The sequence below is a fragment of the Limulus polyphemus genome, unplaced genomic scaffold, assembly GCF_000517525.1.
Source record: "Limulus polyphemus unplaced genomic scaffold, Limulus_polyphemus-2.1.2 Scaffold1515, whole genome shotgun sequence".
Taxonomy (NCBI): Eukaryota; Metazoa; Arthropoda; class Merostomata; order Xiphosura; family Limulidae; genus Limulus; species Limulus polyphemus.
Window position 1 is genome coordinate 229,097 of NW_013667125.1, and position 24,081 is coordinate 253,177.

Sequence of the window (24,081 nt, forward strand, 5' to 3'; positions counted from 1 at the left end):
TGAAAGTTTTGGTTCTTGTTTTGGAATAGCCATGGATAACTTATGGATAGTTAGAAATACTGTTTGGAAAGTCGAAAGAATGCAAAGTATGAAAATATAGTGTTTAAAGCATTATCTTTCAGATGAATATTTTGACTTGTTCTATCAAAATATTCTTCTTTAAAATGTACAGAGCACCATTTCACTTATCAGTTGTCTCTCCGAACATTTACAATTTATTTTTTAATCAGTTCGGTTTTTCATGAAAAGCTGTACGAAATTTGAAAACGCGCGAAATTGGAATGAGTTGGCAACTACCATATCATAATAAAACTAAAAGAAAACTCCCGAGCTTAGAAACAAAAGTTCTCAAATCTCAGTTAAGTTATAAGTAACTTTACATACTGTTAGTGTTATGGTATTAGTCTATTACTGTATCTAACAATATAATATGTTGACAGTATAATATCAGTTCATATTGATGTATTTATGGGAATAAATACAAAAAAAAAAACAAACAAAAAAAACCATGAAATGGTCAGTGAAATTACACGCGACTAGGTAGTTTATTGTTACAATTCCATGCAACACACATTGACATTTTTAATTTATATACCAACTGAAAGTACGATGGACCAACAAAATGTTAACATCCGGTGACTTCACGTGAAAGGTTTAATGCTCAATCCAGTTTAGTATAGAGATCATTGCACTAGATACAAGAAACATGGTGTAAATGACTCATATGCATTCTTCTTTATATTTACCCTTATGTTTTAAAATTATGCTTTATGACAATCGCATATTATTATCCGTATTATTACGACTATACACCAGATGGCAGGGCATATCAGGAAAACGGAATTGAAATGTAGCTCATTTTTTAGAATATGTTATGTTGTGGTTTGTATTGAGTTTCGTAGAAGTTATATTTATTTTTATTCTTTTTGTTAAAATAATCAGAAAGTGATACAAGTACGTTTGCATTAAAAGTTAAGGTCGACATAAGCTACACTATTCCTTATAATATTAGCAGTAGTAGTTGTAGTACTACAGAAGTATTTAGAACAGTTACCGACTTAGAATAGAACTTCGACTTTAGTCTTTAGAGTTAGAAGCAGTAGTGGTAGTATTACTAGTGCTGAGTAGTAGTAGCTCAAAACGTAAGTTTAATATTTATAATATTAATAGTATTAGTAATAGTATACAACGTTAAATTCATAATAAAAATAACTTTGTAACAATTTATGTGGGATTAAAAAAAAACAACTAACACTACTAGTAGGCTGTAGCACATACTAGTCAGTCTCGTGTCATTTTGACGTGGCCAGTTGGAAACGTCGCTGCAGCTGATAAGGTAAATAATGTGTTGCGATATGGTACTGGTAGGTAATTAGTTACTGTAATTTATAAATAATAGTACACTAGTGGAGTATGTCTAGCACTGTAGCTGAGCTACTATTCCAGAGGTAATACATTAACATTGTGTTGGTTAAGTCTTAAGGGCTTCCTTGATCTAGTTTAAGACATATCTGTTTAATTTTACAATCTGATTCGAAAAACATCTCATCAGGCAAGATTTGAACATGTAGATCTGCAAATTGAATAGATACTTTAGTCACTTAAGTTACTGTGGCTGTGGGTCAGTTATGGGCTATTAGTAGTAGTAGTACTAGTACTACTAGAAGTAGCAGTGGTACTAGTATTAGTAAGTTACAACTTACAGTGTTTGGGATGCAAATTCTAGCTATTTCAGTTGGCGTATAAAGGTTATGCTTAGAAAAAACTGTTCTTTAACTAAATTTTAAGTAACTTAAATGTATACAACCAAGGTTTCATACTATATTGAGTTTTGTGTTTGTCAACAGAAGGCATTTCCCTATCTAGTTTCTGTATGAAATAGCCCATGACTGTATGCATAATAGTTTTTCCCTTAATTACCAAAGTTGCCTAAGTCAATTATGTTTCATTGGGCCAGACGTGAGCTAGTGATTAGAGTGCCCAAATGTTGAATCCTACCTGTGCTAATCAGCTTGTAAGGCTTAAAATCCACACTTAGTTTATTACCATCACTTAAAGTAATGAGTGATATAAACTTTTGAGTTCTTGAAAGGTAGTATGTGCATTGCATAATGAAAGAAAAGTGAACAATAGGCCTAAAATTTGTGAAAAAAATCAATATTAACTGCATAAAGTGTTTTCCACATTCTTCTTACTTTGTCCTTTGCAGATTCAAATTCAAAATGAGAGGTATGTAAAAACATCTGTAGTTAATGTGATTTTTATCACAAGTTTTAGGCCTATTGGTTTCTAATGCTTCACTAGTTTTGGCATTTAAACTGTAATGTTTAAAAGGTCAACAGTATTAAATGTTTGACGATGGGGAATTGGAGTGTCATAATATCTTGGATCAAGTACAATTGGTTCCACAGATGTTGTATTTGTTATATTAAAACAATTTTGGAGCCTCACTGTGTAAATAGTTCTTGTTGCCATGTCCAGTTATACTCTAGCTAAAAATCTGTGAATTTTGACAATAACTTTGTAGTATAGCTTAAATTGCATTTAATGTGTGAGGACAGTTTCATATAGCCCATTTCAACAGTCAGATTGCACCAAAATTCATAGGTACTGCATCTGGCAACTTGACCAGACCAGAATGCCCTCCTATGGAATAACATGAGGTATACAACAACTGAACAGATATGTCATGAAAGTAGCTTGTGTACATCTAACTTGGGTCACTTTTCTAGACAGAGTCCTTTTTGTGTTTTATATTGTTGCCTGGGGCACATAAGTAACTTTTGCCACTGATCTTTATATTCATGGAATCTCACTTGTTACAAGGTACCACACTTTACCTACCAGAACTGGGATAGAACATTGTACAGGTCTCTTTTTGGATGGATCCTGTACCCCAAGTTGATCCATATTCCTTTATTTTTTAAATGCTATTAACTACAAGGGTTGCCCCAGTTTTGGAAATTCTAAATCCTCAGTGTAAATGCATCTTTATGATCTGAATGTATGAACATTTTGCATTAGAAAGAGCTGTTGGATACCTTTTCCAAAAGCAATCAATTTTCAGCAGAATTATACTATTTGTAAAATTCCAAGCAATATTAAAATGTAGTTCTGATACATGCCATCTACTGTGACTTTAGATTGGTTGTTACTTGACTTACTGATTCAAAGTTATTTTAATATAACTTAATCTCTTGTGTAACATAACGTATGGATAATGAGGGATTATTTGGTTCTTAAGGACAGTCATTGCACACCCACCCATTAGAAAAGCAAAAATTTAAATCCACCCTTTACTTTTCAGGTTCACAAGAAGACCAGGGACAGGCTTCCTGCCATAGAATGATCCCATCTCAATTAGTATGTACACACTCCTCACTTTACCATGGAGACATACCTTTCTCTTTGGTGGGCATTTTCTCCAGGTCTTTAGATGACCAAGGTGGACATTTCCAATGGTTATCTACACATTCTTTCAATCATCTTTCCCGACCAGATCTAGTTTATCCCACGTAGTGGTTTCGGCATCCTGCCATTTTCCGGTGGCTCTGTCTGCATTTGGGTATGCCCCATATAGATGCCTTTGCCACTGTTCTCAATCACAAATTACCTCAGGTTTTGGTCTCAGGTCACCCATCCTCGAGCCTTGGCTGTTGATGTCTTCAATCAGGATTGGTCTCATCTGTTCCTTTATGTTTACCCACCCATCCGTTTACTTTATTGGATGGTCTCCCTCATCCATGACACTCCATGCACAGTCCTTCTGATTGCTCCTTACTGGCCTGCTCAACCTCGGTTTCCTCAGTTGCTCCAACTTCAGGTGGTCCTTCCTCTTCCCTTCTGTCCCTACCTGCTCTATTAACTCCAGTCACCAGTGCTTCATCCTGCACTGTCAGTCCTCCGTCTTCACACCTGGCTTTTTCAAGTCCTTGGCAAGGACTTCCAGTTTCTCTCACAGAATAGCTTCACATTTAGCCTGTTCCATTTGGCCATCTATCAATGCAAATGGAGCATTTATCACTCCTGGGCATTGACTTGGGGTTTCCAGGCTTCTCACCCAATGGTTACCTGTATCTCCGAGTTTCTCACATAGCTCTTTGAGAGGGGTTCTTTGGTCTCCTCGATTTCAGGGTTTTGGGCAATGTTATCCCACACGTTCTGTTTTTTCCACTTCTGTAGGGTCTTTTCCTCCCCTGTCCTTTCCATGTTGATTCGATCCTTACGGCTCCATCCACCACAGAGATGTCAGTCATTCCCTGACTGTGTCATTGACGTGGTCGTTCATGCCCTCACTTTACCTCCATTTGAACCTCTGTCTATATGTTCCGTATTTTGAAGGTGCATTTACTTCTCCTCCTGGTCTGCAGGTGTTGTAGGTCAGATATTTTCGCTCTCAATGTTACCAGGACCTTGTACCACTCTTCCTACCTTATCCTTTATTCAGATCGTGCTTTCCTTCCCAAGACTTCTGTGGCTCGATAAGGTAAGTCCTCTTTTTCCTCTATCTGCCTATCCTCTATATCTCACCTCTACCCTCATTCTGATCTGGATAGACTCCTCTCTCTTGTCTGTGCCCTATGCTGTCCTATTGATCACACGACTTCCTTCCAGGGTTCTTGTTTCTGCCTTTTCATCCCTTGATAAACTTCCTCTTCCTGTGATCTTTTCCCAGTTACTTTGACTAATTGGGTTCAACATTGGCCTATTCCTCCTTGTCTCCTTCCCAGCATGATATCTTTCACGTTTCCTCACATTAAATCCGTTATCTTACCTTCTCCCTTGCCTCTCGTCTTCGTCAGCCATTGGAAGATATTCTATGATCGGGCATGTGGATAACTCTGCACACATTCATCTTGGTTGAGAATGTCACTGATCTTATTTGTAGTGAGACTGAGACATATTTAGATCTGTGGCAGGCCTCCTGGGGGCTGTGACCCTGCATTTGAGGGCAATCCTTGACATTTTGGAGAGACTTTAGATTCACATTTTCCTGTGTCTTCTTTTAGTCTGTTGGATTTTCAAACCTCCTGTTGGTCAGTGGTAAGTTTACAGAATAGCAGCACCAGGGTTTGATTCCCTAGGGTGGATATGACAGATGGCCCACAGTTGCTTTTCTCTAAAAAAAAACTTACTTTACCATGGTCTTTAAATGACCTGTGAAAAACAGAAAGGAAGCCACTTTGGGATAAGCTGCCTTTGATTTGTTTTCCTTCTGTTGGTTCTTTGAGTGTGTGATGTTTTGGGCTTTTTCCCAGTTGCTTTTGAGCCTGCAACTTGATGGCTGAAACTGTGGTTCATGCTGGAAGGTTTACTTCTTTGTTACATGAAGGGATAGTTAGGCCTTATCTGACACATTGTTGAAACTTCATGATTTCACCTACCACCACCAAGTAGAGGCATTTTTCTGATTCTCAAATAATATGTACTTGAATTTTGGGGTTCTAAGGCTGAGTTTGTAGCTCGCCTACATGGGACAAAGTAAGTTTACAGACTTACAATTCAACTTCAACATTTTGTATCATTTCACTTCATTTTGTTAGAAGACTCTCAGGATCACAAGCTTCATTTAGGATGAGCTGGATCCATTGTTAGAATGCATGTTGGTTCAATTTTCGGCTTCTGTGTTCTGTGGTTGTTGGAGTCTTGATTTTCATTGGCTCCTACAGGGGGGGGGGGCATAGTTCTGCCCCTGTTCATGAATACCAATCCATGACATCAGTTCCTCAGTCATAGATACTCAGAATAGATTCTGTCTATATCCAAGGTTTCCAAGAGTTTCTGGATGTGTGACAATATTAACCATTGGTCCAGAAGCTCTGCAGGTCTTTGGGGGCACAGTTGGTTGTTCAGTTCACATCTTCTCCACTATTATCCACCCAATGTGTAGGATTTCAATTTCCCACAGTTTATTGGGATTTGGAACTTAGTTCTAGGGTTATCTGAGTCTGGTTGGTCTGGGGGTAGTGAGAGAATTGGGCTAGTTCTTCTGCTAGTTGTTGGGCCTATGAAGACAGGAGATTGGTGTCCAGTCATTGATCTTCCTTGTCTATATCAATGCCTAGATTCTCCAAGGTTCACAAGTTAATCATTCCTCAATATGTGTTTATTTTTTTGTAGATGTCCAGTTTGGTTGTAGTCCGCTCCTATTTACACTTTGCTTTAGTGGTGGAGTCCTACAACTATCAGTGTTTTTGATGCATAAGAGTTCAGTACTGCAGTTCCCATTTTTGTTCTTCTTTCTTGCATAGGCTTTTAACATGGTTGAGTAAGGCATACACAATCCTGTCATTCTGAGCCTGGAGTGTTGCCTTTTGGGCTTCTTCAGGTGGAGGAGAAAGTTTGTCCGCTTCGGTGTTGCTTACTTTCTCTATGGCTACAGGTTGGGATCCCATCAAAAGTATATCTGTGTATAATGTTGCAATCCAATTGCCCTAGCAACCAACGTGGGATATAGGGATTTTTAAAGGAACACCAGATATTTGTACAAAAGGTGTAATGATAACATCATTTGCACAAGAATTATGATGTTTTTTAGCTTATGTAAAATATAGAAGAAACAAATTGACTTGTCAATACCTCTATGACTTTCATAGTACGTTATTTAGTATTTTACAAAAGTTTGGTTACAATATACCAACCCATTTTTATTATAGGCTGGCAATAGAATAATACTAATAAGAAGAAGAATTACAAATGGTCCATTTTGAGTGGATTTTCTTTTCCTTGTAAATTTAATGTGTGCTTTTTTTGTACATTATTATGTGTACAGCCTTAGGCCAAAAAAGTTCTATGTTTCTAGTCATCTGTGCATGTCAATTTGACCCTTGCATATCAAAAGTTTAAAAAACAAACAAAAACTCCCTGTTTCAGTCAATTGAGAATTGCATTTTATTTTTTGAGCTGCATGTAAATATATTTATGACTTTTGAGCATGAAAGTACAATAACTATGTTTTCATTACATTGGCACTCACCCATGCCATTGAGGAGTGAGCACATTTTTCCTAGCTTGTATGGTGCTTCTGCATCAAAAATTATAATGTAGGCACTTTTAACACAAGAAAATGTGGAACAACAAACTCTGAGACTTTTCGGTAATGTGAACATTCCTAACAAATATACATTGAATGACACTTTGAAAATGTTTTGAAAGGCCTACTTGTCAGAAATGACAGTTTCATTCTTGATCATGAGTACATTGACAGTGTAGTGCAAGTGATTGTTTCTGATACAGTGTCAGGCACAACACAAAGTGTACCATTGACATGTAAGGTTATGGATGTCATTCAGTTTGGGAAATTCTTGAGCTTTTCCCTGGATCAACAAGAAGACCCTGGGCCCAGTACTGTCATCAGTGCCTTTGAATTTAGGAAATGGGCACAGAATCTACAAGTGTGACCAACTTTTTGAGACCAATCTCGACCTAATTCAAGATATCGCTTACACAGTTCAGTAGTTACAAGGGTTGAGCCTTGGATGGACTAAAGAAACAAAAACTCTGAGTGAAATTTATGACTTTCATAGGGGACATTATGTTGGAGCTCAATCCTTATTGTGGTACACTGAAATGAAAGCCTTGTGGGCTTTCATCATTCTGGGATCAGTTCCAGGGATTCAACTGGCCAGATCAACATAAACATTTACTCAAAAACTTACGAGAAGACCATCTAAAATTCCGTTCACAAATTGTCTTCAACATTTTAGAGGAGGTATGTATACAATAAAAAAGAAAAAGAGATTTATGTACTTATTTTCTATTATACTAATTATCCCATGCAATCATATTCAGTGCATGAATATACTTTGGTACAGTTTGTCGAATATGATATAGATATTATTTCTCATGAATTTTATGTTTTATGTTATTAGAGTGGCATGACATCAAAGAAGAATTGGAAGGGTTTGCAAAAACTCTTCAGCAGTACTATCAATATCTATCAGGGAAGATAACTGAAACAGCTACAAACCAACTTGAAACTGCAGAGGTAAATGATAAAATTTTAAATTTATAACAATGATACACCTACTAAATAATTTCTTTCCTAATATCAGTATTTCTAATAATAACATTAATAAGACAACAACAACAGCAGCAAAAAATAACAACAACAAATAGTTTAGAATACACATGTGTTGGTAGTAAATATTTATTGCTCTTTTTAATTAATGTCTTGTAGCTTTGAGATGCTACAGAAGCTGTCCACATCATGGAACTACCTTGCTTTATGACAGTCTGAAACCATGTGCGAAAAAATAGATGTGTTTGTTGATTTCCTCTGAAGTAAAGAGGATTTTGAGTTTGTGTGTGAAAATACAGTGTTGCCAGGTGATAAAAGCTTGGTCTACAGCATCATTTGTATACGGACTTCCATTAAGTATCAAGCTTTTCACATAAAGCTCAGGGAATAATTTTGGCAACCTATATTTTCTGTGGAAGGTCAGTTATATTTAAAATTAAAATTGGCATTTATTATATGTACTAGTACATTATTTATTTTCACCTGTATTCTTCAAAATGACAGTGGAAATTGCTGTGTGTGTTTTGTGAAGTATTGTATGTGTGTGTTGTGTAGAGCATTCATCAGATAATTTGCAGTTTTGGTCCACATACTGTTGAATTAAAAAAAGTCATGTCTGTTACCTAAGGAATATTTAGATTATCAAATTAAATTTTTTGTTTAATAAATGTATATATATCATACAAAACACTGGATACCTGGTCATTGTTATCATTTGGAAAGTGATTTCCCAGTATTAATTAGTATACATTGTTTTACATTATAGGTTGGATCCAGCTTGTTCAAAGATGACCAAGAATCTATGGAGGCAGCATTAATCCTCCAAATATGGAAAGAATGCCCAACATATCACACATGACAGATGAGCAAGGAGTTCACTGACTGCTCTGGAGGAAAAGTTGATTGTAATCCTGCTATCCTACAGGAAATGTACTGTCACCTCACTGGAGATGATTCGGCTGCTAGTTGTGAAAGTAGTTTGCAAGTTAACCAGTGCATTCAGTTAATGTTTGATCTAGAAGACCATAATGTAATATTCAACTTAAGGGAGCATAATTTTGAACAGCCTTCTAAATACGATCAGTTTTGGAGGCCACTGAATCATACATATCAAAAGTGTCAGAAATGGCCATTCATGAGCACCTCCACACAGAGGTCATGTACTTAGTGATAGCCACATTAACAGGGCATCTGAAAGAAGATGAGAACAGTGGTGTACCTATTCCCAGTTGTTGCACCTCTATTCTGGCCTAAAGACCCCTCCAGAAAAGCTGCACTCCAGTATACTGGCCATCTGAAAATATAATATCAGATCCAGTTGCAACAGATTCAAAAAGCCCATGAAGATTCACAGTATTGCTCAGCAATATTGCCTGACACAAAAGAAATGGCAATCATGTTCCAGGCAAATGTACTTTTTGTGTCAATTGATGGTAAACACAAAGTGAAAGTGTGGACATTCCACACTCATTAACAGTCTTTCTTCAGAGGCATCGTGTCAGTCACTCTCAAAGACTCAGTATTTCAACTGAGTTCTCCAAAGTGGCACGTGGTAGAGTTGAATAAAGTCATTTATCTCATTGAACACAGTTCCATAGAAATTATCATGATCTACACTGATGGGGGACCAGATCACTGCACAAACTATATGTCTGTACTGTTAAGCTTGATCACATTGTTCATTTCTAGGGACTATTATGCTGTCATTACTGGATGCACTCCACATGCTCATTCATGGAAAAACATGGCAGATTTTATTATGTGGATATTAAAGCTCATCTTGCAAGCGGTCAGTGTCATGAGTGCCCCTATGACACTAGAAATGGAACAGGCTGTAACAGTATGACTGATGTTTGCAAAAAAAGCAGCTTAACTACCCTCTCTTAAAGAGCAGATAACAGTCTTCAGTCCCATATTGGTCTGATAGACACTATTCTCTAAACTTCACTTCAAGGATACCGCCTTTTCATATCTCAATGGCCACATCAAAAGAAGAATTGATGCTTTTCAGAGCAGTATATAGAAAAGTGATCCAGATCTCACTTTGACTGTGTCAAGACAACAAGCAATGAAGAGTTCATTATTTAAGGATTTCTTTGACAGTCACTGCATCAGTCAAAGCTATTTCTTCTCTTGTGTCAAATGTCATAATGCTCAGTGCAAATTCCATGGTCCTCCACGTATGCCAGCTGACAAATCTCTGACGCTTCATCATCTACCAGACCTGATGTTACAAGATGATGGACTTCACTACTGGCCTTTTCAAACAGTCTATGGTACACAGACCTCTGATAGAGAGAAGCCCAGTTCAAAGCAAAGAAACAAGTCTGATGGCTATGGGACTACCTTTCAATCCCAGTGTCCAAACAGTGTGGCACGTCAAAGCCACAGTGACACACACTGAGTGTGAAAAACCCAGAGTGATTTATGCTGCTAAGAAGCTCAAATTTGAAGAACAACAGAAGCTAGAGTCTACCTCAGAAGATCTCTATTTTTGTGTGAGGAACAAACCTTGATGAACACATACGAAAAGATGACGAGCAATACATTTTGCAAAATGTGTATGTTCAACGTGATCTAACATGTTCAACTACGATTGAAGTACTGTATTACTCAGCAGAGTGTTTTGAGATGAGTTGCATCCATTGTGGCTCAGGGTGGGAACTTTTCACTGGAGAAGAATTCAGAGATATATTTCCAACATATCAGCATTGTGTGGCAAGAAGAGAGCTGTGTGTGTAGTATGTGAAAAAAATGACCTCATGATGGTGAATTGCCATGAGCATGATGGGCAACTAATGAACTCTTAGACATAATAGAAAATTTATGACAATTTGTTTTTAGTCTAATCCACATTTTTAATTTATATTACATTTGTTTTCACACTTGGCATTTGTTGTTTTCTGTTTGGATTGTCAGTGTATAACCAATTAGCAATGGTACATGTAGTTTTGTTTCTTTTGTCATTCATTTTCATGTGGATTTGTGATTTGTGATTTTTTTACTTTTTATTTCTCAAAGTAATTTTGAAATTAATTTCTGAATAAACCATTGTACAATATCTTCAACCAATTTGTAAACCAGGTCCAATATGGAATAGTTAAATATATGACAGGCAAATGAGTGCGTTTTAATATAAAGCCTGTTTACTCTACAGCCTTTCAGCTCCTGGATTTACATCGACTTTGAATGACAATGAAATTTCATTTTAGAGGTAGTGCATATGTAATAGATGGTGCTATTAAAACACAATACTCTTTCGTGACAGGAAGTTATGACTTTTTGCTTTGATTTAACTACATTTTGAATGAGCTGCATCTCATGAATTAGTCATGAACATAGTTACTATATTATATTGTTTTAGGAGTTTAAGAATGATGTATTTTCAAGTTGACTGTATTTCAGTGATATTAATGTAATGAACTTGTAGAGTGATATTGTTTTGTGAAATTGCATGATAAAGTGTGTTTTTTATTCATCATGTTTACTGACTTGTATGTTCTAGTCACCAAAGTGATAAATCATAAGTCAGTTGTTGTAGCTTGAAGTACAAGTTTTTGTTGTACTAGTCATTTTTGTTTAAATAAATAAATATCTGCATTTGTTGTTTCTTTGAAAACAAATTCTGCAAAATGCATCGTTGGCAATGTATATGACAAATATAGTGTGGTTGTTATACACTCTTCTATTTCTTGAAAATCTCCAAGGGACTAGATTCAGTATGTAGTGTTAAAAATATAAAAAGCCTAACATAATGTTTTATGACAAGTGTAATTAAAAGATTTGTTTACTTATTAGTCATTTGTTGCAACAATATTATGTACATATTATCATACTTATTATTATAAAACAATTCAGTATTGTAATTAATTGTTATGTGATATTAGTATTTCAACCACACTATATGCATAATACCATTCCTAGTTTGCCCCTGAAGAAGAAAGGTCCACCTTTTGAAAGCTCTCAGGTCATAGTATATTTTTCTGATATCATGAATACAATGTTAACATGTTTTGCTCAACACCAAGCTGGGATACAAAGAACATAGAATTAGTTGGAATATTACTTATATAAGGCATTTGTCACAACAACAATTGCTGTAGTGTGAATGTCTGTTACAAGCTGGCCAAACATGATTCTTATTCTATTATACTTGACATAAAACATTAGTATTAAGCCTATTATATATTTAACACTATATTCTTAATCTAGTTCCTCAGAGATTTTCAAGAACTGGAAGAGTGTTTATTTAACATTTAGTACTTCAAACACACGATATTCATTGCTCATGACAATAAAGTCAGTTTTCAAAAGAAAGAAAACACATATCATGTATAAGGCTATTGCCAAGATTCTAGTGTACATGTACCTGAACCATTTTGAGATCACTAAATGATGACTTTGAATTATTCTTTAATATAACTTGATATATTGTTTATTTATATGTAAGATCACATTGATATGAATATGTCTTGTCCCTCCCAAACTTCTTCAACACAAACAGTAGTGTCAATTTTAATAAAAATGTTCTTACCTTTATCTATTTCAGATTGAAGACTTCACATACAAGGTTGACAAGAATTACAGCATGAGATCAGGACTAAATTAATTGTATTAAATGTGGTTATTATTAGTAGCTAAAAATGCATCTTGAAGTGATATGCTGTTCGAAGTAAATACTGACAGAAGAAGAGGACTTTGTTTTTTTAACTTCAATCAGATGGTCCTCACAATCAGACAGCTGCGGGTTAATAGATTGTCTGGATTTATTGTACTAATCCTGGTAGTAATGATGCTTTTTGTGACTAAGACAGCTGTTGAACAATACCAACAAGTTCGTAAATATTTTCGGCTTCAAGAATATTCATCACAAGTTCAAGATATTTCAGACTCCCTTCGTAATCTTGAAGAAAATGCGGTTGCTCTTGAAGATGAAATAGTGCCATTGAAGAAGCTCATTTATGATACTTTGAGACAGTTCAATAAGACAAAGTTATCAGGTGGCTAGTATTTCAAAGAAAATGCAGTTGTATATGTAATTCCCTTTTTTTTTACTCAAATGTTGTCTTCCATTACTGATCTAATTAAACATTTTTCAGAAACAAAATATAAATCATGGACATGCACAGTATTTAAATATAGAATTTTAAAAATACCTGATGTTTTAAGCATAATCAGCTTTATTTATCAATCATTACTACATTTATTAGCTTTTAAATCCTATGAAATACATTTAGGAATAAAACTTTGTATTTTGTAATATTACTTTTGACCACCTTTGGCATTCCATGGTTGCAACAAATATATCATGCTTCATGACTGTTGAAATAAGTTGGAGTTCAAAATATTTCAAACTGTTCTTATCAAGTTGCAGTAATGTAAAGATTAAAAGCAAAGTGTCTTTCATTCTGAATATGTACTGTGTGCAACATGGTAAGAGAAATTTTAATGTTCAGTTATTTTTGCAGCATTAATTTTTGTTTTCTGTATTTACCTATTTTGTTAATATGTCAAGTAACAGAAATATTAAGTTAGCTTTTGAATTCTAACAGTCTTCTTTATTCGTTTTTCTAGATTTACATTGTATTTTGTTTGAATAATGGTTTAGTATAGGCCAGTTAATGTTTCGTTCTCATTGTTCATGTCCGAAAGAGATTCTTTTAAAAGCTATTGCCAAGTATACTCATATTTTTTATGTGATGCTCATCTGTTGCATTTTCAAAGAGTACTGTAATATGTTCAGTATTCGTTATGACATCAATATACAGTTAATTTGTAAATTTGCTAAAGCATATTAAAATGTTTCACTTTTTGCTAATTAAATAGCTTAAGGTGAAAAGTAAACAGAGTGGGTTCACTTAGTGTGTTCAAATGTAAATTTTCAACACTGGAATTTTTTTGAATTTGAGATAATCCAAATATTACAAATGTGTAGATTACACCATTAATTATGTACAAATTATTAATAGGAGTAATGATGTAAAAGTTTTTTTTTGCTTTTAATTTTGAGCATGGAAGCAATAAGATGACCTTGATGCCTTTATACTAAAAGTATGCAGTTAAACCACATGATATATAATAGTTATTATGACCTGAATGATTTGAGCATAACAGTTACTTATAGGGCATAGGGTAAATTAGATTTAATGACCTTTCATGTAATATTTAGAATATTTTCAGTGTTTTTGTTTTAAATTCAATTTTTTTAAAGCATACTAGTTTGTACTTTTTGTATCAACATTACCATATTGCTATTACCTGAAGATCTTGTGCCAGTATAGATTAAGCAAACATTTTTAAAATCATCTGCATTTTGTTGTTTATGGTATTTGTGATTAATTAATCAGACTTTCTTAAATTAGAAAGTGAATTGATTATTTTGGTCATTTGACTTATTAAGCTTTCTAAAATATAAAAATTGATGTAGTTTTATTACTGTAGATAATACTGTGCAATTACTATCCTACTGGAGATTAATTTTTCAGGGAAAAAATGATGTAATTGAGAAAAAGCTTAAAGAAACTTTCAAATGTATGAATGTGGGGGCTGCATTCTCAGTTTTCTGGACAAGAAATAGCTGTACTCATTATTTTTAATTAAATATTGTGAATGTGAAGATAGGCTGAGTATCAGATTTTGTAATTACTAATTTACTGTATTTTACTAGAATGTATACACTAATTAAGTCTTACTAATTCTGAAAAATATGTATTTTTTATTAATCACATACTGCTTAAAACAACCTGAAGTCATATATACTCAATTTAGCACCTGCTTTTGTTCATCCATTTAATATAAAATCATTAGATGTGGAAATATTCGTTACAAAATCATTATTTTGTGTTAGTTTTGAAGATAATCCTTATAAGTATGTTTATTGTAATGTTTACCATTAAGAGTCAACATTCAGTGCAAGCACAAAGAGTACAACTGTTTATAATATTCTTTAAAGAGAAAATGTCATTCATTTGAGGCCTTATGGGAATTCCCTTGTATGTTGATACATTCTTTTGGGGTCAGTAACCATTCCATGAAAAAAAGTCAGGTGCTGAAGAATGAGGCATTGAACAAATTTAATTGCTTCAGTGGTTTTAAAATAAGTTCATTATCATCTAATTCATTATCAAAAGATGATAAATCTTTATTGCCTTCCACAGAGCTTAAGCAAAAAAACATTTGATTTCTTTTGTATGCCTAAGGAGGAAAACAGTTTTTTATCTCACACTTTTTCACCATGATTATGTGCATGCATAAAATAAATTGTTTTTACCATTTAATATTTACTTTACAAATTAAAAGTTCCTTATGTTGATAATATAAATATACAGCACACCTAAGATATATAGTTTCAATCAGTAATAGACATTTTCATTTACTACACACAAATGGAATAATTAGATCATTATTACTTACATAAAAATTCCTTTAACATTTGTTTTTTATTAAATTGTAAATAACACTTCTTTATCATTGACTAGATTCTTAGAGTGAATAAATTCTTAAATTGAAAGTAGTTTTTTACATCTATCATATAACCAGTGAGTAGAGTTCTGTTGTGCTTATTGCATATGAAAGGTTACTGAATACCATGTTTACTTATAGTAAATAATTGTTTATCATCTATCACATACTGCATACATAAAAACTAAATAGCTCTTTTTATCTACTGCAGTGTTTCTCAACTTTTTGCACTCTTTCAAGTAGGGCATTCACAGTTGTACCAGCTCATGATAGTCCATAGCTGCATATCACAGCCCATAAGTTGAGAATCATAAATTTACACAAGTAAAGAGTAAATATAGTTCTGTATCATCACTTGTTCTTGATGATTTATTGTGCAGAAAGTTAAATGTTATTTTTCATGTTTTGTTAGATTAAGATTAAGTAGTTATTTACACATAATAAATCCTTAATATTCAGTTATACGTACAGCAGATAAGATGCATCGACATACGTGTGTTTTTTGTGAAGTATTTTGAAGCATTGATTTAGCTTTAAATGTGATATGATTCTATATTGTTTCTAAATGCTGTAAAATTAGACTGCTTAAAAATGAAATCATGTTATCACTCAAAATATAATTTGTTTGTCACAGGTACTAAATGTAAATGTCATAGTATATTTAAGCTACCAAACTATTCAATTAGGAATCCATAAGATCTATTTAAATCTTTTATAAACTGAAGTATTTGACATGTACCGTATGCCAGTTTTTTCTGCCATAATCATGAGGTTTTCAACCACCTTATACCAGTAAAACAAAGAAATGTATATATGTTATAATGGTGTATATAACAGCATAAGAAACTAAATTAAGTATTCCAGAGCAGGTGAAATAAGTATTTAACTATCAACAGAATACAGTATCTTGCAGAACAGGTGTATATATATTGGTACCAAATAAGAAGAGTTCTATGAGAATTGTGATTTGTCTGTGATGATATTCTATTTTGGGAGCAAACTAGAGTTTGAACTGAAGATATAACTAAACATACACATGTGTACTAGTTCGCTGTACATAATGTATTGTTGGAAGCCAAAATGATATTTTTGAAATTGTTAACCTGTGTATTAAAATCCAAAATATGTAAAGAATAATTGTCGGTGGTATAGTAAGATAACTTGAAGTTAATGTTTGTGATGTAAAGTCTGAATATGAGAATTTGTTCAGCAGTGGAAAAGTTTTTTAATGAGTATTTGTACTTTGAGTTACTTAAAAAAAAGCATTTCCTTTCATCTGATTAAGGTAATGGTAATATTTTATGTGGTAAAAGGTAATGTTTTATGGCAATTTTGATGCTCATTTTGGAGGTAAACTAAGAAGTGATATTTCTATTAGCAATGATAACATAAACTGCATTTCTTAGATTAACTTCTTGCCCTCTGTTGGTTTTGAGATGTTGTGAAAATGCTCTGTTTATATTGGATTCATTGTTTTTGACTTGAGTTTGTATTTTTAATAATAGGATATTAGCTAAGTTTCATGATATGCTATCTTACAAGCAAAGTATTTTGTAGCACTCAGTAATATGAGTTTGGTGATTTTCAATTTTTAGTTTGTGTTCCACAAACAACTGATTATGATAGCAGTAAATTATAAAACTTATTGAAGTTTGCAATGACTTCAGCAACTTTTGTTTATATATTTTTTCATGAATTAAATAACATTTTTCAAAATCCAACAAAAATGTTTAAATATGCACATATTTAACAAGGAAAATTATTTTATGCGGTTTCATAAAATAGTTATTATGTGTAAATCCCGGAACAGGTGACAAAACTTGTGGTAAGTAGATAAGAAAATTCTCTTGAAGTTCAATGTATTTATTGTTTTATTAATTTATATATAGAAAATTGGGTTTTAAGTAGATAGACATTATGGTCTGAAAATATCTTAAAGAATGTGATAAAGAAATTGTGTCTAACTATATATGTAGCTGAATGGGAATTTAACCTGTATTAGGATTTGATGGTAAAGTATTTCACCTGGTATTAGGATAAATCATAACAGGTTATACTTCATCAATTGTTACAGTTGGTTTGAACCAGAATTGTCTTTAGTCTTGTTTGTGGAGAAATAACAAGAAGTGAAAAGTTCCATTTATCAGTGTATATGTTTGGATTGGATTGCCTAGTTTTGAATTGATATTGTATCAGTATTTTTTGTGATGAAAATTATATATCAGTAGTTGTAGGAATTAAAGTGATTTTTACTAAACTATTTTTATACACTAACAAAAATGTTATTGATGTTTGTTTTTTGTATATCATAGTAACAAATATTGGTAAGTTTGGTTTGTACATGTTGGCTATACCATTCAATAAAAGTCTGATGAAATCTTAGCCTTAAAAGAATTGTCACTAAATAAAAACATCCATGTTACATGCTCTGATAAAGGCAATGCCATTGTTATTCTGAACAAAAATGACTACCTTAATAAAAAGTCTGTTTATGTTTCATGTTATTTTTTAGAAGCTGAAGAGATAATATTGATGACATGCGAGTAGTGGGTCTTCTGTATTAAGGAGTGTGTGAATTAAAAAAGAAATCATTAACAAATGCAAGATGTAAGAAACATTTATACAGATAATGTTTGCAATAGTCGTTGCCCGTGCAGTTTGAAAGAGAAGTAATTCATGTAGTAAATCATGTCCCAGCTGTTACTTCAAAGTAAATAACTCAGTGTATCCTAAAATAAGTATTTCAGTATTTACAAAACAACATAAGTAACATTTTAATGTTCTAATCAATGACACTTTTTTCTTTCTTGTGTGGCTTTGTAGAGTAAGATTCAAAACCTATAGACTCGTTAAGAAATAGGTATTTTTAAACTCATACTGTGAGTGTAAAATGTGAAATTATACAATTTTGTGATGTTTACAACACACATTTATTAAACTAAAGTTTTTGGCTACCTAGCCTTTTACGGGTAGTATCTGTGAAATGATTGTTCCTTACGGTTTCTTCTGGAATCTAGTTTTTATTTAGTAAAGCTAGTGGTTTCAGAACAATCTGCCACAGGTTAGAAATATTCAACCCAGTTGAATTTTTCTCATACCCTCTCAATATTAAAATGTCTAGCTTTTCAATGAGTCTAAAGAACTTGACGTAATTCTACACGGAACAATCCTGGCAGCACCAGTTATAACTTTTGGGATATTTTCCTGTTTCACTGTATTAATTTCTTTAACCTCATCATAATATATGTATTCCGTAGACTACTTCAACTTATCACTATCTTGTAAAAGCACTTATTGAAATTTACTTTGCTTATTCCATGTTAACTGATATGCCACTCTTGACACTCACAGTTCTCACAGCTGTCTCTACTACAGAACCCACTTGACAGTTGGATTACCTATAGTGAAACCAATTATTATACCCAGAACATAGTACCGTAGATCTTTTTACAACCATTTGCTGTCTGGATTTTAGGCTTCTGAAAATTTATGAGACAATGCTGAATGATTAATTCAAAAGTTAAATGTTTAGAAATGATGTGTGGTCTTCTAGGACAATACTTAATAGCTTTGCACATGTATTGCAGTATCTTATTTATAGTTGACCCAAGAATTTGTTTATGTTATTAGTTACATCTTTTGTCATCATTGTTGTGATTACACAACTCTAGGTAAAGTAACTAGAACCCAAGTTTAAGATCAGTGGATATTGAGGAACTGAGAGTAACCAAGAAATCTTGTAGGAGAATGGAATATGCCAGAAAATGATGTCACAAAAGATGCCAATCCAAACATATCTGTGAATCCTCCGACTTCACATTTACTTCTTTGTGTTAGTTTTTTCATCCCTTTGACATGTACCTATATTGATTTGTGGATGCTTTCCATTGAAAAAATATCCAAAAAATATATATATTATAATGAAGCAGTTCCTTTTTTCTGTTAAGTGTTTAGAATTTCCTGTTTTAGCCTTCTGAACACTTTTTATAGACACCACAAAAAGTTTTTCTAATAGTTATAATGTCATGAACGTTAAGGTGATATGCTTTCATAAACTAGCTAGAAAATTCGTGAAGATAAGGTAGATTATGCATATTTTTACCAATTTATTATCTGCTATAAATATTATCCATCAGTTTTATCTTCTTCAAGTAGCAGTGAATATCCACTTTTCATGTAGAAGGTTGAAAGACCAAGTGGAGTACATAAAAATCAAGAGTGGATTCAGTCTTTATTAAAGGGTAGGCATCTTTTTCCTTTAAGACATCATTCACTTTCCAGTAGTCCCTGAAAGTTGGATTTATCAGTATTTTCCATGTTAACACAAAGTGAATTATTTGGGTCTATTAGACCCTTGACATCTCATAGTTTGTGCCATCTTGATGTCCAAAGAAAATGGTATCTGATTTTCCCTATCCGTTTGCATTTAGTCATGAGAAAAATATGCTGTTTAAGGTCATGACTAAATCAAGGTAGAACTACATTCATGGAAGTTGTCAACTTGTCATGGAAAATCCACCAAGATTATTAATTATTAAAAAAGACAACCTGGAGTAAATATCCAAAATGATAGAATATTTTGGATATTGAAGAATCCATAAATATACTAAAAGGATTTATTAGGTAAATTAAGCATATGATATTTCATAAAAGTCACTGCAAGATGCTGTAAGCAGCACAGTTCCCCAAAAAATTATTATCCAAGTCAGACAACTGGGTGGAAATTGTCATTGATGAGACCAGTAAGAACTACATTTTTAGCAGCAAAAATAGGCAAAATTATCAGAGGAGTTTATTACATCATTGATGGTATTCTCAGGTGCACTAGTTCCTTGCAGGTCAGAGTAATACTCATTGAAACTAAAGGTTTGACAGAAAAAGTTGAACTGAATTCTGATCTGATTAAGTTGAGGAAAGAGACTGCCCATAAGTTTCACAATATAATAAAAACAGCTACTTACTGAAGTTTAGTCAGAAGATGGGTTCACAAAGCAAAGGGAGATTATTGCACTTTTCTGTGGAAAGAGATTTTGATTAAAGAAAATTGGATAAACTAATCAAAATATAATTCTTTGAGTAGGGTCAAATCTTATAAAAGTGAATTTGTTGTCTATTAGCAAAAACAGGGAAGAGCAAGTATTTCTAAACATTTACAAGAAAATTGATGTTGATACTGTGTGACTAGTACAAGAAAAAGGTTACTACATTCTGAAGCTGGTTATCTGCACACTATATACTCAACATGTGTTGGAAGGATTAAGTGCAAAAAATGTTGAAAACTTTGGTGAACAATAAATGTTATTTTTCTAAACTAAAGGAAAAAACACACCTGGTGTTTTACATTTCGTATTTCTTCAAGTGGCCCAGCATGGCCAGGTGGTTAAGGCTCTAGCTCGCAATCTGAGGGTCGTGGGTTTGAATCTCCATCCCACCAAATGTGCCCATCCTTTCAGTTGTGGGAGTATTATAGTGTAATAGTCAATCCCACTATTCATTGGTAGAAGAGTTGTCGGTGGGTGGTGATAACTAGCTGCCTTCCCTCTAGTCTTTCACAGCTAAATTAGGGATGACTTGCACAGATAGCCCTCATATAGCTTTGCATGAAATTCAAAACAATCCAACCCAAATTACCATCAAGCCAACCCTACATGAAAATTTTAAAACCATTGAATTAATTTTTAGAAAAATAACTAGTGGTACAAAACACATTTTAGGGTAAATGGATAGACATGCAAATACCTTTGAGTAATACAGGATTGAGTATGTTATTTTAATACTTTTTTGAATGTTAATCAGTAATTCAAGTGACAAGCATGGCTGATATAAGGTTATGGAACAGACTGTATCAGAACTCTACAATTTCACATTGTTTATGATCTCGTAGGCTGCGTGATGCCACCAAAAAATGTTTTTTTCGAAGAGTATGTAGCAAGTCTGTCCAATGCAAAATATTCATACCTTGATATCATAAAGATGTGTTCATTGATTTAGAATTTTGAGGAGAGGAGGGGATTTCTACTTATTATATTTGAAAATGGAGGAATATTGATCAACTTGAGGAATCAGGATCATCAAGGAAGAGAACTGCAAGAAATCATACACCAGGCATGGTGTATTATCTTGTATTAGGTGACAACCCATGAACACAAAGGCCAGTGACAAAAGCATGCCCCAGGCAATAGTACACCGCATAATCAATAAGGATTTCTTTTTGCAAGTCAAACACTAGTCACATGTACACAAGTTTCTTCCATAGCATATATATCAACTGCTGCATACCTCAAGTAGCTGGAGAATAAAATGGATATTTGTGCTTTTCTATATGAAAAAATACCATTAAAATCAACAAATGAAATGCCTATTGATTTTTGTGTTAACAAACTTGAAACAAACACTATGAAACTATCATCATTCATCAGCTGGATTATGGAAAGCGTATAGAGAGGAGAGGTGCACGATGACCATAACAATATTTTGATGGAGCCTTTTGCAATGGAAACTCTATTGCAGGACTGTTGTCAAGATGTATAGTCGTTAGATAGGGTGTGACTGGATGAGGCAATATGGACTGTAGCAAGTGATGAGGCCCCAAATCCTTTTAAAGCACCATATTTAACATCTGTGATAAAGCAGTATTTTACATACAAAGTATGAGGTGAGTATAAAGAAAAGTATGCCATTAAGCACATCATATCTCACAAATGGCACGGTATAAGAAGGTGAAATTGCAACGGGGTATTAAGGGTATAATGCAAATGCCACAGTTCTCTCATGTTGCCACTAGGTGCTACTATGATCTAATAAATGATCAATCACAGAAACTGTTCAAAATATGGTCTTCCAGCATCCAGAATTCATTGTATAGTGTTACGACAGCGGAATTCACGTGACGCTGGTAACACGTAATGAGTATCTAGAAGGTTCGGGGAACATCACGAATAATCCAGTATTTGCTAGATGTCCTCTATTCCTGTATATAAGCGCGCCAGATAAAGTGAGACAATTAATCGGAACTGGAATAGCACACAGAGAGAATTGCAGATAGAGAGATAGAGACAGGTAATTGAATCAAGTGAGCGGTAGTGACCGTGGAAATTTTGTGTATTGAAAAGTTGTTTTGAGAAAGAATAAACTAGTTTTATTTAAGAAAGGACTTGTATTGCTGAAGTTTCTCGGAAAGAATTTCTATGGAAAACTAACAAACGAACAGAGACATAACAATACATTTGACAATAAACATTACAGCAACAACACACATCTCATCTGGAATGTTGGACAATTGCATCCTTGAGATCTGGTATTGTGCAAGGCTTTCCATGGTATACGTGTGATTTCATGTACTTCCACAACCAGAAATCAGCTGGTGTTATGTAGGTCTGGTAAACAAGGTGGACATTTACAAGAAAAGTGGTGTGAAACAATTCTGTCCTGAAATTGTGCCTATGCGTTTCACATGGTTACCCATATGTATGAAAAACTGTAGTGTCTATCACATTTTGTTGCTACAGCATGGGAATCACATTGGTTGTGACCATAGCATGGTACCATGCAACATTAACTGTGCAGGTTTGTAGTTCGTGTGCTAATGGTTCTTCAAAAAAGTATAGTCCAATCACAAAACTGTGAAACCACACTACACTGTCACCTTAGTATTATGGAGGTTTGTAGGAAATGTTACATATGGATTAGTTTCCAACCAGTTAATACATGTTGACACTTCCAGAAAGGATAGTATGAAGTGTTCTTCATCAGCCCATAAGGTATTGGTAAGTCACTGACTTCCAGACTTGCCAAGAGCTGCAACACTTTGGGTTATATCCATCTCCTTCAGTGCTTGAACATGATGAAGCTTGTAAGGAAAAATTCACAAAGTTAACTGAAGAGCCTTACAAGAAGTTGAAATTGGCAAATTCAGTCACTGGGCATCATAACATGGACTGCTGCACCAATGTGGACATGTGTTGACTTGTTTTGCTATGTCATGAGTGATCTCAGTGATAGTTTCAGCAGGTGCCAGTGGTCTTCCACCCTGTCTCCTCCGTGTTTTTATGAAAAACTTGCGTAAACCAATACTGTAAAAAACGCCTGCTGTATATTTTATGCATTCTTTGGTATTCCCTGAGAGCTGCCGTATCATTGCATCTTTTAATGTAATAATATTTAACTAGTTCACCCATTTGCACACTTCTGAGTTTCGTGTTGGCTGAACGAGCTGCACTGCGAGTAACCACACTTATTTCCTTGGTGGTAGCTGTGGCATTCGCGTCCGTATTATATCCATAACATTCCTGAACAATTTCAACTTCCTATGCCATATCGTATGTGACACCTGGCACTCTGAACTGCAAAATTTTCCGTACAATCACCCTGTGCTTAAAAATAAATAACCTAAAACAAATATAAATTTCTGATAGTGCAATAAAAAACACAAAAGCACTTTTTAACACAGATCAACGTATTGCACACACATATTTTTTAACACATAAAATACATACATGCAATAAATAATCCCCTTCGATTTCGATAATATTGTTGCGTCAGCGAGGTCACGTGACTAGTATCACGCCACGTCCTTCTCGAACCTTCATGAATTGTCGGGA

At 33.9% G+C, this 24,081-nt stretch overlaps 1 long non-coding RNA gene across 2 annotated transcripts; it reads left to right on the top strand.

Annotated features, from left to right (window-relative positions):
• The first annotated feature begins 1,165 nt into the window (after positions 1-1,165).
• LOC111086884 lies at positions 1,166-17,863 on the top strand. 2 transcript variants are annotated; one of them, XR_002611604.1, is made up of 3 exons: positions 1,166-1,336; positions 7,872-7,987; positions 12,570-17,863. It is a non-coding gene; the product is annotated as an uncharacterized LOC111086884 (long non-coding RNA). The 2 variants fall into 2 exon arrangements; XR_002611603.1 differs by lacking the exon at positions 1,166-1,336 and adding an exon at positions 3,308-7,711.
• Positions 17,864-24,081: the final 6,218 nt, after the last annotated feature.